Here is a 13,825-nt window from a genome sequence, read left to right on the forward strand (position 1 = left end):
ACGATACAGGAAAGGGCTGAAAATCCTTGGAGGAGGACACAGGAAAAAACCACAAGCTCATACTTTGACATTTGGCAATTCTTTCTCTTTTTAGCTTTTTATTTGGAAAAGTAAATAAACTTATTAGATTCATCTATTAGCATTTTGCCTCATTTACTTTTCCTCTCTGTGTACATGCATGCACGCACACACGTGTGTACTCACATACACAATTTTTTTCTGAACCATATGAACAAGGTGCACACATCATGGCCTCTCACCTCTGAGTACTTTACTGTGTGTTTCCTGACAATGGAGATATTCTCTTACGTAATCATAACAGAGCCGCCAGCGTTGTAAATTTAGGATTGAATTTTTATCTAGTCTACCCTCTACATTCCAATTTTGTCAAAATTGACCACGAAATAGTTCTTTCCCCTGCAGTGCAGTTTCCAGTCTAGAATTTGCATTTGGCTGTCATATCTTTTTGTCCCTTTTAATACAGAACATTTCCATCTTTCCTATGCTTGACATCAGTCTCTCTTTCTGAAAGAAAAAAAGAGGGGGAGGGGGGTGTCAGTCAGACATATTTGGGTTTGAATCCTGGCTTTTTATTTAGGAGCTGAGTGACCCGGGCATGCTACTTCACCTCCCCGAGTCTCAATCTTCTCATCTGCTAGGTGGGGACAGTAACAATACATGGTGAGAATTCAGTGAAATCATGGGTGATCCTAGGCATCTAACAAGGAGCCTGCAACCTAGTAAATGATCAACACATTTGATTAATGCGATTAATGTCATGTAATCAGTAATGTGGTAGTAAGTAATGTAATATAGTGTGATCAGTTCAGCTCTGCCGCTTCCTTGCCGTTTGACCTTGAAGAAGTTGCTTTGCCTCTCAGAGACTCAATATCCTGGGCTGTAAAATTGGGGCTTTTAATACCTTCCTCCTGGGATTGAAGGAAACAGCGCAGGTGAAGTGTCCAGCTCAAGGCTGGTGCTGCTGGTGCTCAAAGGTGTTCAGTCAATACTAGTACCTTTTCCCCTTGCAAATGCCAACTAGCTTCTGTCAGGAAAAAAAGTCTGCCCCTGTTTCACCTATCAGCACCCCTTCATGCAGAATTCTCAAAAGGCAGGACTATAAATATATATGTATGCATGTATAACTATGCTGTACGCCAGAAACTAACACAACCTTGTAAACTGACTATATTTCAATTAAAAAAATTTTTTTAAAAGGCAGGTACAGGTTTTGCAGAAATTAACTCCAAGGACAAAGACCTTACAGCAGGTGCTACCCTGTGAGAAGTGCTGAATCCCCAAAGATGTCTGCTGTTTAACGGGGAAACTGGAGACCTCACCTCCCCGTGGAGGTTTTTCTCCAAGTGTGTTTTGGAACGTGGTTCTCTGTTGGTCAAACAAACGGCCGTCGTGGGTGTGGCGGGTGCGGTGGGGATTTGAGGGGGTGGTGCTCACAGAGTGGTATGATTCATTGTTGTTTGAAATTAGAGTCTGGGGATCCTGTGACTTTCGTGTCATCATGGAAACTGATGTGGTGACTGCCCAGAACAGAGCTCCCCAGAGCTTCCCGGAGTGTCTAGGTCTCCCTAGGACTGGCTCCTTCTCAGCATTCAGGTCCCAGTCAGTGTCACCTCCTCAGGGAAGCCTTCTCTAGCCTCTGCATCTAATGCTACTCCCCAAACTCCCCAATGTCACCCCTCCTGTTTTATTGTCTTTTTGACACTATCTGATAGCTGGTGTGGTTTCTCTGTTTTTCCGAAAAGGACATAAGTCCCAGACACCAGGGAATGTGTCTGTGTTCCTCGTCACCAAATCCTCAACCTGTGTTGTGATGTCACCAGTTTCATTAGTCACCAATATTTGTTGCCTGAATAAATGAGGTCCTCTCCACTGTGACCTGCCTGTGATGATGGGGTCAGATGAAGGCAGACTAATGGCAGGCTCTGTCGTGACTTTTGGGCACATGCTGGGAGGTCAGGAGGGGGTCTGTGATAGACGGGTCAGGACTGAGTTCGGAGGATCATGGCATTTAATCCCTGGGAGATCAGCTTCCTCTCTGGGGAGGGATTTCTTCCTTCCTTCCCTTCTTTAACTGAAGTCAGCTGTCATGACCTCTCCAACCCGTCCTGTATGCAAAAATCCTGGGGATGGCCAAGAGGGCCTTACTGAACCATCTTCTCAAACATGGGACCTTCCTTGTCCAAATGAGCTGCAAATAAAAAAAATATGAATTTCTGAAAGCAAAATGAGGTAACTGATTTTGTGGCTGAAACTCATGAAACTCACCCAACATATAGGGCTGACAGAGAGTGTGGTGGCCGGGGAAATGTATAACTGCTACCCCTCAGGCTGTCATTTTATATCCCACAGGATTTGGAATCAGGGCTTGGGATCCAAATCCCAGTCAAGTTCCATAATATCTGTGTGATGTGAGCAAATGCTTTTCCTCTTTGGGGCCTCACCTTCCTCATCTGGAAGTTGGACCCATGATGCCTGCCTCACCTGGGAGGACTGAGCGATGTACACCTATCGGGGCCCCCAGCACAGGCTGCCTGAGGGCATTCGCCATGGGTGGTCAGGCAGGTTAGGGTGGAGTTCAGGATGGTGGCCTCTGCAGTCAAACAGACCTGAGTGTGTCTCAATTCTCCCCATTGCAAGCTGAGTGACTATGGATAATACTTCACTTCTTTCAGGCCTGGATTTTCCCATCTGTAAAGTAGTCCTAATAACACATAATAATAATTGCATATTTCCTAGAGCAATTGGCTGAATCAATACATTTTTTGAACACACTGTCATTCAGGTAATTGTTACTGTTTGAAGCCTTATAAATTTAGATTCTTCCCTCTCAGACAGAAATGCAGCTATCACTGTGTCCAGGGCTCATAGGACACTCAAATTCCTAAATAAAATGATGGATTTATTTTTCAGTCGAATCCGGGAAAATTACTGGTCTCATCAGAGGTGGGTAACCTGTGCAACAAAAGGGTTGGTGGGAGGATCTCCAGTGTTTGGGAGTGCAGGGCAGGGTTACAAGGATGCATCCTAGAGAAAGATGGAGACACTGCCACCTGTCTGCTCTGCTGCATCCCTTCCTCACAACCTTCCTTGGCCTGAAGCATCAACCGTTCATCAGCCTCTCCCGCATCCTCTTCAGTTCCCCAGGAAGCCAAGTTGGTGACACCTCAGACACCTCGTCCTGACATGTGATCACGGGGTACGCTTGCCCCAGAGGGCCTCTACTGCCGAATAAATCTGCTCTGCTTGGTCTACGTATGGACAAGGCAGGTGGCCTATGGCTCAGAGAGGCTAGAAGTGACCTTCTCTAACTTGGCTCCACGGGTTTGTTTGCAAGAACACAGACACACGAGTGACCACGGACAATATGTGTTCCGACATTATATACGGGGCATATTTTGCTCAGAAACATGCCCTGTTAGTTGTTGAAACCTTTTTTGCATTCCCTGAAACAAATGACACTAAGGTGTATTTTCTTTTGGGGGGCTGTAAATAAAAGTCTTTTATGTTGACAATGATAATATTATATTCCATGATCTATTTGCATTTCTCTATTCTGTGGATTTTATTGCTCGGTATAAATCCCCAGGCTGAGGCACATTAAGCTTCACTCAGGGAGAAACAGTGCATTTTATCAAAGGGCTGGACAGCTACAGGCACGAGAAGTCCCCTGCAGGGATGGTTGTTTGCCCAGATGTGCCGGGGATACGCACAGGGAGAAAGAAATGCATACGGGTATGCAGATTTTGGTGTGTGCACATTAAGCCTGGAAGGATTTTCTTTGGATCCACAATCAAAATGGATTTCCGAGAAGGAGCTGGTCTGGGCACACGCCTATTTCATGTGCTATACACGGCCCCATCCCGCCAGTCATGTCCTCAGGAAAGTGATCGTGCCTGCTTTGGCTCTGGCTAGAGCTCTTTGGCCCATGTGGTGGGCAGAAAACTGAAATGAGGACAGAGAAACGTCTCAGAGACTCGCAGAGGAGTTGAGTCACTCACCATCTTCCTGCAGGTCTTCTGAATACTTCTGAGCATAGGAGCGTCTTCTCCTAAAAGGCAAGTCAGTCGTTGCTGAGATAAACCACGACACAAGCTTGAGCCAGGGTTAATATCAACCATCGACTGTCCACTGAGCACTGTGTGCCATGCAGTGTGCTAAGCATTCTCTCATTTAATCCGTACAACAATCCGATATGAGGTAGGTGCTGCTATTATCCCCATTTTACAGATGGGATAACTGAGGTCCCTGATTCCATAGCCGGTAACTTGCAGAGAAAAAATTAAACCCCTGGGCAGTCTGGCTCCAGCTGTAGTTATTCATGGCAGGAGAAAATATGCGAAGTATGCCTTAAGAAAGCAACAAATGCCACTCCAATGTCAGGAATCAAAATATAAAGAAAGAAAGAATGAGTAATAGTTTTAATGAGATAAAGATGTCTGGTTGTCTGGCATAAGTTCATTTCCATAATGTTTTTCTACTTCAATCAAGGCTGTCCTTTTTTTTCTTTTCTAGGGAAGTTTTCCAGGTGTGGGAAGTGGAACTATATTGGGTAGGTATGTCTCAGAGTCTTTGGCTCTGTTAAAGGGTTTGGTTGTAACTTCACCCCAAATCCACTGGAAAAGAGCAGAGAGTCCTTCTTCAGCTCCATTCGGAAGAACACCCACAACATGGTGGTTTCTGAGCCACTAGACTGGTTAGGTTGAGCAAACGGGTCTTCTAAACACCCAACTTTTAATGGAAAATGGACTACTAAAGTCCATTTTAATGGACTACTAAAGTCATAAAGTACTTAATTGTGTTTCAAGCCCATTTATCTAGTTTTTTGAGTCTGAGGAAGAGTCACTCAGTCAGGGGAGTAGATGGAAGGGGATTAATAAATGATTTCCATTTTTGGCCCTTTTGACTTGGCCTGGGATTCATTTGAACGGCTGTTTTCAAACTGAGCTTCTAAGGATGGCATTTGTGAGTGAAATTGCCCCTTATATTTTCAAGGTAATTGAATCCCATTTTTCACTTAACCACTTCCTTCCGGAAAAATCAAAATGTTTTTAGAACTTAGTGTCCCAGTGGGTGATTTTACATGGTGGGAACTTCAGTATCATGAAACAGATGGGGCTGGGCGATGACATTCAAGGCAGGGAGGTCAGCCTGGTCCTCTGCAGCTGAACCCACCCCACCAGCCGGCCTGCAGAGCATGTTGATTTCACTGTGTTTGCACTGGAAACACCAAAGGAATGTCCACACCTCGTCCATGGGCCAGGGCTGGGGGACCGGGGAGCTAAAATTCTGGCTGGAACTTTGTCATCCGTGGAGCAATCGAAGGGCAGTATTTCTCAGAGGCAAAGCAGGAACCATGTGCTGAAGGCCCGGATCAGTGTGTCAGAAAGGGTTGGGCAGATGATCTGATCTTAGGGGGCACTTGGATAGGACTTTAAATACCATTAAATCACATCGTGACATAATGATTATCTTTCCAATTCTCTTTCAATCCTTCTTCTGATTATCTCAAGGACAAAGTCCCAGTTTCATGCTCAGTGTCTTTAACATTTTTCTTCTCTCTTTTTTTAGGTAAAGACTAGGCCTAAGTGTTGGACTTTTAGAAGGTAACAGTTTCTGGTTTGGATTTAATAATATTGTTTCAGTTTTCATCATTCTCTTTTTATGATAACTTTTGCTGGATGGCAGTTTCAAAGGTAGAGGATAAAGTTTTGTTTTAAAACAGATGCGTTTAAGATTTTTTTCACTGTAAATAATCATGTTTATGAATGTGGCAAAACTCACCTGCATGGCATATGAACCCTAAAGTTTAGGATACACTGATTTAAGTGGCCCAGAAGGAAATAAAAGGAGATTGGTTTCTCCTAAACTCATAGATATTTGCTATTTACTGCAGGCTGTGTTCTAACCAAAAGGTAATAGGTGTCAAGACTAAGTCTGATTTCCAGTCTTCCGTCTACCCTCACTAGCCGTCAGCCTTAGCCTCCGAGAGCTTTGGTTTTCCCATCCGTACAGGGGGTATTATGAGCAGTTGAGGATAGCAGGGAGGTTCATTTCCTGAGCTCTGAGTTTGGGCTGGGAGGGAGGGAAGGTGGGGATGTAGCTTATATCCCCAGCAGCCTGGTGGAGAAATGCACTCCTGAGGCCAAAAAATCATGCAAACCCATCTGGCCGGGCTGGCTTAGCAGCATGAAGGTCAACGTTCTGTGCACCGGCAGCCTTTCCCCTTCTCAGGCTGCAAATCTTTGGCAGTCGGAGGCAGGCTCTGAATTAAGCTTAATTAAAATTCACTCTTAATTAGGGCCATTACTTAACATCAACTCTATGTACTGAAGCTGTGTAATCATAATTAAGCCCCAGAAATGGAATTAGGAGGCACAGAATGCGAAAGCCAAACGTGGATGGGCCCAGTGCCAGTGGGGACAGTGACAGGACTCCTCAAATCAAGAGAATTTCCAAAAAGTCAAGGAGCAATGAGTGCGTGGACTGGCACATGCCAGGCTGCCCCAGCGCACAACTCCAGGGGGCACCCTTCAAGTGGTTGTGTCCCATGGAGGCCCTGATGCAAACCCCAATTCCAGAGATCACCCAAGAGTGAGCTAATGCCACATCAGGGGGCTGAACCCCACATGGCAAAAATGAGACGCTGGCTCATGAGGAAACCACTGTCTCTCTCCCAGCTGTGACCTCTCTGTCCTTTATCTCGAGAGCATTTGCCTCTATTTACACTAAATAGACCCAGCGCTGTTTGCTGGTTTCTGTATTTTGGGCAAGCGGAGCTGGACGCCCCCGCAGCCGGTCTCAGCAGGTAGCTGTCCTGGTGGTGGTCACGTGGAAGGTCCTGCTCTTCCTACAAAGTTTAGCAAACACCTTATCTCCCACAAAGTAGGTGAGGTAATGTTTATGAAAGATCACTCTGTCCTCTTCCATCAGGCTGGGGTGCCAGTGTGACCACCCCGTGCTGGAGGGTGGACTCCTTGCAGCCACCTTGCTTCCCCGTTCTCCCCTCCTGTTCCCTCATTGGGGTGGAAAACCTCACTGATGTCCTTCCTCCCTGCAGGTCTTGGGAGAGCAAGCCTCTCCATCCACCATCCCACTGGCCTTCCTGTCTCTACTTTCCAAGGCACATTCACGGCCCCCTTGGGAGGGGCTGGGGGTCTCATCTCACAGAGGAGGAAACTGAGGCAGAGGAAGTAAGGCATCTTGGCTAGTGTTACAAAGCAGGAAGGTGACAGGGCCGGGGGCCCAGGGTTCTACCTCTTAAAGTCCCTTCTGAACTCCTCTATTTGTGATAACTGCTCATTTAAAGATTCCTGAGTTTTGACAGGGATGGATGGATGGACGAGTAGCTGACTATATAGATAGATGGAAAAAAGAAAGCTGGACAAGAGAACAGGTAGGCAGCAAGACAGAGATAAGACTGTGTAAATGCGGACGATTCCTGAAAGATATATAAGAAACCAGGGACAGTAGTGGCCTCTGGAAAGGGAGCAGGGCATCTAGGAATCTAGGGGAGAGAGAGAGAAAGGGAGATTCTTTTTTATTGTCTTTTTATCTTTGCTTCCTCTGAAGGGTTGGAATATTTTTCATGTGCACATATTGATTTAAAATAATGTCTCTTTCTACTTTTTTTGGCCATCTTTGCCCCTGTGCATCTGTCTATAGGGGAGGTCTGACACTCTAGAAAACTTGCAGGAGGTCCCTAGGGGGAGCGCTCAAAGTTGTTTCCTCGTCAGAAACCGGCTCCACTTGATGAGTCCAAGCCATCGGCTTTCACAGATCCACGGGCAGCTCAGGCTTAGACTGAAAAGGGCACGAGCAGATGGTGAGTGAAACTTGGCCTCGGAGTCCAGGAGCCTCAGTGGCTGCCCTGGTTCCCTCTGAGTCAGTGACCAGACCGCCTGCTGGCGCAGGCAACAGCGGAGATGTTGATGTCACCAGTGTTTACGTACGTGACTGACTGAAGGCCACCTGCATGCCTAACCACTTGGCGGTGGTTAAATGATTTGGGGTCCGGTCATTCAGTATCATGCAGAGTCATTAAGAATAAATAAGAAACCCTATGCTTTCCACGTTCAGTGTTAGATTTAAACAGCTGAAAAACACCCCTGCCCTAGGCAGTCTGGTTTCCTGGATCACGAAGTGGCTCCTTGGCTGATCTGAACCTCAGCCAGGGCTCAGGGCCCCTGTTCTGAAATTCCAGGTCCTTAGAATGAAGTGCAGAGAAGTCAAGTCAAAATATGCCAGAGATGTTAACACTAGGTATCTCTTGGTTGTGATATTTTGAGTAACTTGTGTTATTTTTCAGGTTTTTCCCCATTTATAGTTTTTTAAACTATAAACAAAACAAACATTTATATAGAGTAGAGTCTTAGATAAAAAGCAATGTAGGAAATCTCTGCACAGGGAGGTTGGAAGGAACTAAGACAAAATAACAGCTTTGGATGGTATAAGCATAAATTATTCTTTATCCCTATCTTTATAGGTTTCTAAATTTTCTGCATTTGGTATGTTTGCTTTTATAATGGATATTTAAGATGAAAAAAATTTTAATGGGTGGAGAGGGAAAGAGAGATAAGGCTATTGAAAAAAGTCCAAAGCTGTTCATTTCAGTCAGTTGCAATTTCATGAGTCCCTCAGATGTGCACATCGCTGGGGAGGGAGCAGTGACACAGGGGTGAAGGAGACGCAATTCCTTTAATCAAATAGGTAGCCGTCCAGTTGAGGAGACAGGACCCTTCATGAGACAGGAGGCAAAGGAATTCCCTAGAGGTTAGGCTGTCCAGAGTATAACCATAACAACACGAGATACGGCAGAGGGCTTGGGAGCGCCAGCTTCAAAGCCACCTTCTCTTCTGGGTGGAAACTCACCTCCGTTTCTTAATCATGTCAGTTCTGAGCCTCAGTTTCCTCTTCTGTAAACGTAACCTACCCCGAGGGGTCATTGTGAAGATTAAATGAAGGCTGCACAGGAAGGGCTGAGCGAGGTGCTTTGCAAACATTCCAACCTCAGCATGAATCACCGTGGTGGTCATCACTTTGGCTCTTATGTGCCAGGCCTGCTGTTTGAAAGTCAGGCTTTCACAGATGTGACCAAGTTGGGATTTAAACCCACATTTATCTCATTTCAAAGCCAGTCCTCTTACCCCAACCAGCCACTGCATTTCCCTTCTGAGCTTAATCTAAATTTCCTCTCAACCTCACCATATGGTCTCTCCAGGAAGAAAATCTACATTTTCATGAGAACCAAAGGAGAAATGAATCTGTTTGAAAGAACATCAGAGGAAGATAGACTCATCCCTCCGTGTCAGATCTGGCAACATTGTCCACCGTCTTCCAGTTCGTGTCTCTTGGTGCAGGGGTTCCTTCCGCAGCACTGCTGGGCGATTCCCTCGACGCGAGTGTGACAGGCGGTGCTGGTTTGCACCAGCTGGGCGGACGGAGGCTCAGGACGCATGGTAGTGGGGTGGGGAAGAACACGGGGTCAGGGAGAGCCCCAAGGACCTCTGCAATGAAACCCAAGAGGAATGTGCAGACTGCCCACAGGCCAAGGATGGAAGTCTGGGGGAGCAAGAGGAAAGCCATGGAGGTTTGGCAAGGAGAATGAGGAAATCAAAGCAAGGGGAAAATTCTGTCCATGGACCTCCACTCTTTCCAAAACTGGTTACCTCCTTGGGAGAGGCTTAATACTGACTGTTTCTGTCTTACCTTCTGGTCAACTGTCTTTTTAAGGGATCTACGTAAACCCAACTATATCTCATCCCACCTCATTCCTTTCTATTCTGTTTGCCCACTCTGTGCCAGGCACAGTGCTCAGCACAGGAGGGCAGATAAGAAGCCTGGACGAGTGTGCGTTGGGATAAGGAAGAAACGAGGCGAACATATTAGGTGTCACATGTGGTCCTAGAGGCAGGTGCAGCGTGGTGGCTAAAGAGGCAAGGTGGACAGAAGAGGAGCAGGTACTGAGCTGGGTCTTCAAGGACATTGTGAGCAGATCCCAGTGGGTCTGAGAGAGGAAGGATGTACCCATGGCATTCCTGGTAGACTGCAGCACCCAGGTTGCAGGTGTGCGTGGGGAACACCCTGGCAATGAGGCTGCGATGCAGGTGGGCGGCCCCCAGGGGCCTTGACTGACCCGCTGAAGGGCCTGTAGTGAGGGTCCTAGCAAGAGGAAGAGACAGGTCTGATTTGTCTCTGGCAGTGGGTGCCCTGTGGGCCCAGGACCAGGAGCCATGTTGGGCAATATGGAGATAGGACCCTGCTCTCCTCTGCATCACATCTTCAGTTTGGGGGGAAGAAATTCTAAATTTATCATTTATCTGGTGACTCTGGAAAAGCAGATATCTGGGTGCTGAGAAAATCCAATCATTCATTCATTTGTTCATCCACTTGGAACAGTTCTTGTGCATTTGTTTATATTCATACTACTGACATTTCTCGGGGTGGGGGGGTCACACAGAGTGGTAAGACGTGGTTCTAATGTCAAGAACCTTAGAACTAGAAGGAGTGAGATTACTAAATCCATGGTGTCAACCCACAGACTGAGCTGGACACATCACTTCCCCATCACCATTTAAAACACTTCAATAAAAATAACAAACAAACAACAACAACAACAACAAAACCCATTTCAATAGAAAAACACAAACCAGGCCAAAGTACCCCTGCATGACCTGCCCCCACTCACCTCCTGAGACCCATCTCCCACCACCTCCCTCCTTCACCTTCAACCACAGGCCCTTCACACATGCTGCATGAACATGAACACGTCTGCTGCAGTCATCTCCCGTAGTTCTTGTCTGCTTTTCCTTCTGTGCTCAGATCAGTGTTGCCTCATCAGGGAAGGCTTTTCCAGTCTGCCTGGATGGACTCTGTCCTTACAACACCCTCTCATCCTCCGTGTAACTTCCTTCGTAATGCTTATTCCAATGACAATTATTTTGCACTTATTTATGTGATAACTTTAATATTTGTATTCTCCACCAGACTGTAAGCTCCATAAGAGCAAGGACTGTGTCTTTTAAAAAAGTCAGCTTCACTGAGATGTAATTTTTTGTGTGTGTGTAACAAACACCCCCGTTATACACGGTGCATGACAGCGAGTGTTGACACATTTTTACCAAAAATGTAGACACTTGTGTAACCACCACCACTGTCAAGTTAAAGGACAGTTTCATCACCCCAAAAAGTCTTTCTGTGTTGCATCCCAGTCAGTCTGCCCCCCGCCCCCGGCAATCACTGCTCTGCTTCCTGTCTCTAGTGATTTGTCTTTTCTAGTGTTTCATGTAAATGGAATCATACAGTAAGAATTCTTTTAACTACTCTATCCAAAATGGATAAACAACAAGGTCCTACTGTGTAGCACAGGGAACTGTATTCAATACATCGTCATAGCCTATAATGAAAAAGAATAGAAAAGTGCATATATGTCTATATATGTCTAACTGAATCCCTATGCTGTACGTCAGAAATTGACACAACATAGTAAACTGACTATACTTCAATTAAAAAAAATAATTCTTTTGTGCCTGGCCCCTTCAACTCAGCATACTCTTCTTGAGCGTCATTCCTGTTGTTGTGTGCATCAGTAGTTTGTTCCGTTTTATTGCTGAATGATACCACGCTCCAGCTGGTTCACAGGAGCTCTGTCTGTCTCTTCAGGTAAGCCAGGGGCCACAGTCTCTGACGCCACTGACACTTAGTGTGGGCCCAGGCACGTGGACCACCCTCAGGAGTGGCACCTTCCATCTTCCCTGACCCAGGGCATGGGAGTGACCACTCTGTACCCACCCTCGACAGTTGCCCCGACCCTCACAGCCTTCCCCTCGACTCCCACAGGCTGACCCTCTGGGCCCAGGGAGCCCAAGCGTGTCTGCCGCCCTTCAGAATCAGTCTGACACTTCCCACAGCCATGGAGAGAGATTCTGGCTCAGCCCCGTTGATTAGGGGGCAAGGCTGGGTGACCACAGGCAGATCCCTCCAATGCTGTGAACTTTAATTTCCTCATCTGTCAAACAGAGATACTGATGTCCACCTCATGGGGTCGTTTAGTGGGCACACATGTGTGAAAGTACTGTTCGGAGCAGAAACTTCGGTATCATAGAGTGACAGCTAATTCGCTCATTTAATGTCACCCCATCCTGCGTTAATAACTGCCTGTGTTACCTGGGACTCCCTTTCTCTCCCTGGATCTTCGATTTCTTTTCCCATCAGGTGAGGGGTTGAGCCAGAACTCTCTAAGGTGCCTTCCATTGTGAACCGTCTTGGATTTGAAGGTGCTGGAACACTAGAGAAAGGGCTAACCTCATCGTCCAGCACTGAAAAAAATTGAGTGTTTTTTTTTTTTTTTTTTTAATAGAGAACTGGCTTCTCTGAAAATTCTCTTCGTGGGTCGAGGATTCAACTCTAATTTCAAGAACAAACCAGTGTTTTTACACCAATAGGCTTACATCTGTAGCCATTTCTAAGCCCATCACAGAAGATAGTAGAGCGCCTTCCTTCCGGGTGTGCTGGCTGGTGCTACGAAGCGTGCTTTGCTGGGACTTGGATCTTGGACGGGGACGAGCGTGTCCCCAAGTTGCTGGTGGAGCAGGTGTGGTGTTCCATTTTGCACCCAGTAGTTTCGTTCAAACCACCTTTCCATGGGCCCTGACATTCAACAGAGAATTCCTGAGGGCCTATCATGTGTTTGGGGGTTTATATGTATGTACTGTCACTCAACAGCCCTATGATGAAGGTGTTCCACCACATTTTAAGTTGGAGAAATGGGCTCAGTGAGGTGCAGCTCGTCATGTTCCTCCAGTTAGTAAATTACCAAGTTGGGGCTGGAATACTAGGTCTTTTCCACTGTCGTAGTCCCTGGACTGGGCACAGGGGATGCAAAGGTAACTCAGATACACTTGAATTCTTTGTGGCCAGGAAGAGAAGGCAGTAGTTTAATATTCACTGGGAGAAAATCCAAGAATTTCAAGATGTCAGTCACTTACCATCTAGTTCAACCCCCTTGCTTTACTGATGAGGAGACAGAGGTCCAGAGGTGATCTGACTTGCCCAGGGTGACACGGCCCGCTGGCTGTGAGCGGGAACTGTTACCCAGGCTTCCCAGCTCCCAGATGAGAGCTTTTACGCATGCAGCATGCCCAGGGGCAGAGCGGGGGCTGCTGCAGAAACAAGGAAATGGAGAATTAGGGATAGGGCTATTTCCAAATCACCTGTCTCCAGTCTGCGGAGTTCAAAGTAAAGAACAGAGTTCAGGGAACCAGTCCCCAGAGATGGTTTCATAACCACACTTAAAATAGCACAACGCCGTGTTCCTTTCCTGTGACCTCTGGCAGACTCAAGGACAAATTTCAGAATGGTCGTCGTGCTTCCAAGCCTGGGAAACCCTCACTTCTGCGTTAAGATTCAAGTTCTTCACAGCAGCATTTTACAATCAAAGACTTCATTTACTATTTGACCCCGAACACCCTTTGTTTTGAAAAATCTGGGCTAACTACAAAGTTATCCTGATGAATCCATCACAAATTATTTTCTTCCATTCTCTCTTTCTCAAAGACAAAACCCTCAGATCAGTGCAAGATGCTCAGCGAGTTGACAGCACTGATAACAGCTGCCCCGATGGCGTGCCCACCGCCTGTCACGGGTTGTGCTGGGTGAGCACCTGACAGTCTTAGCTCACGGGATCTTCCCACTGACCTGTTCCGCAAGTGCAGGCATCAGTGTTCAGGAAGGCCATCCGTGCTAGGAAATGGCAAGACCGGGAAATCCGAGCCCCTGAGCCGTGTTGGGAAGGCTCCTGTGCAACTCA

At 46.6% G+C, this 13,825-nt stretch overlaps 1 long non-coding RNA gene across 5 annotated transcripts; it reads left to right on the plus strand.

Moving 5' to 3' along the window:
- Positions 1-3,594: 3,594 nt before the first annotated feature.
- Positions 3,595-11,559, plus strand: LOC141574646 (uncharacterized). 5 transcript variants are annotated; one of them, XR_012501591.1, is made up of 3 exons: positions 3,595-4,218; positions 4,534-7,843; positions 9,239-11,559. It is a non-coding gene; the product is annotated as an uncharacterized LOC141574646 (long non-coding RNA). The 5 variants fall into 5 exon arrangements; XR_012501587.1 differs by having other exon boundaries at positions 4,534-4,570; positions 5,590-11,559; XR_012501590.1 differs by having other exon boundaries at positions 3,595-4,076; positions 4,534-4,570; positions 5,590-11,559.
- The last annotated feature ends 2,266 nt before the right edge of the window (positions 11,560-13,825 follow it).

The sequence above is a fragment of the Camelus bactrianus genome, chromosome 22 (assembly GCF_048773025.1).
Source record: "Camelus bactrianus isolate YW-2024 breed Bactrian camel chromosome 22, ASM4877302v1, whole genome shotgun sequence".
Lineage (NCBI taxonomy): Eukaryota > Metazoa > Chordata > Mammalia > Artiodactyla > Camelidae > Camelus > Camelus bactrianus.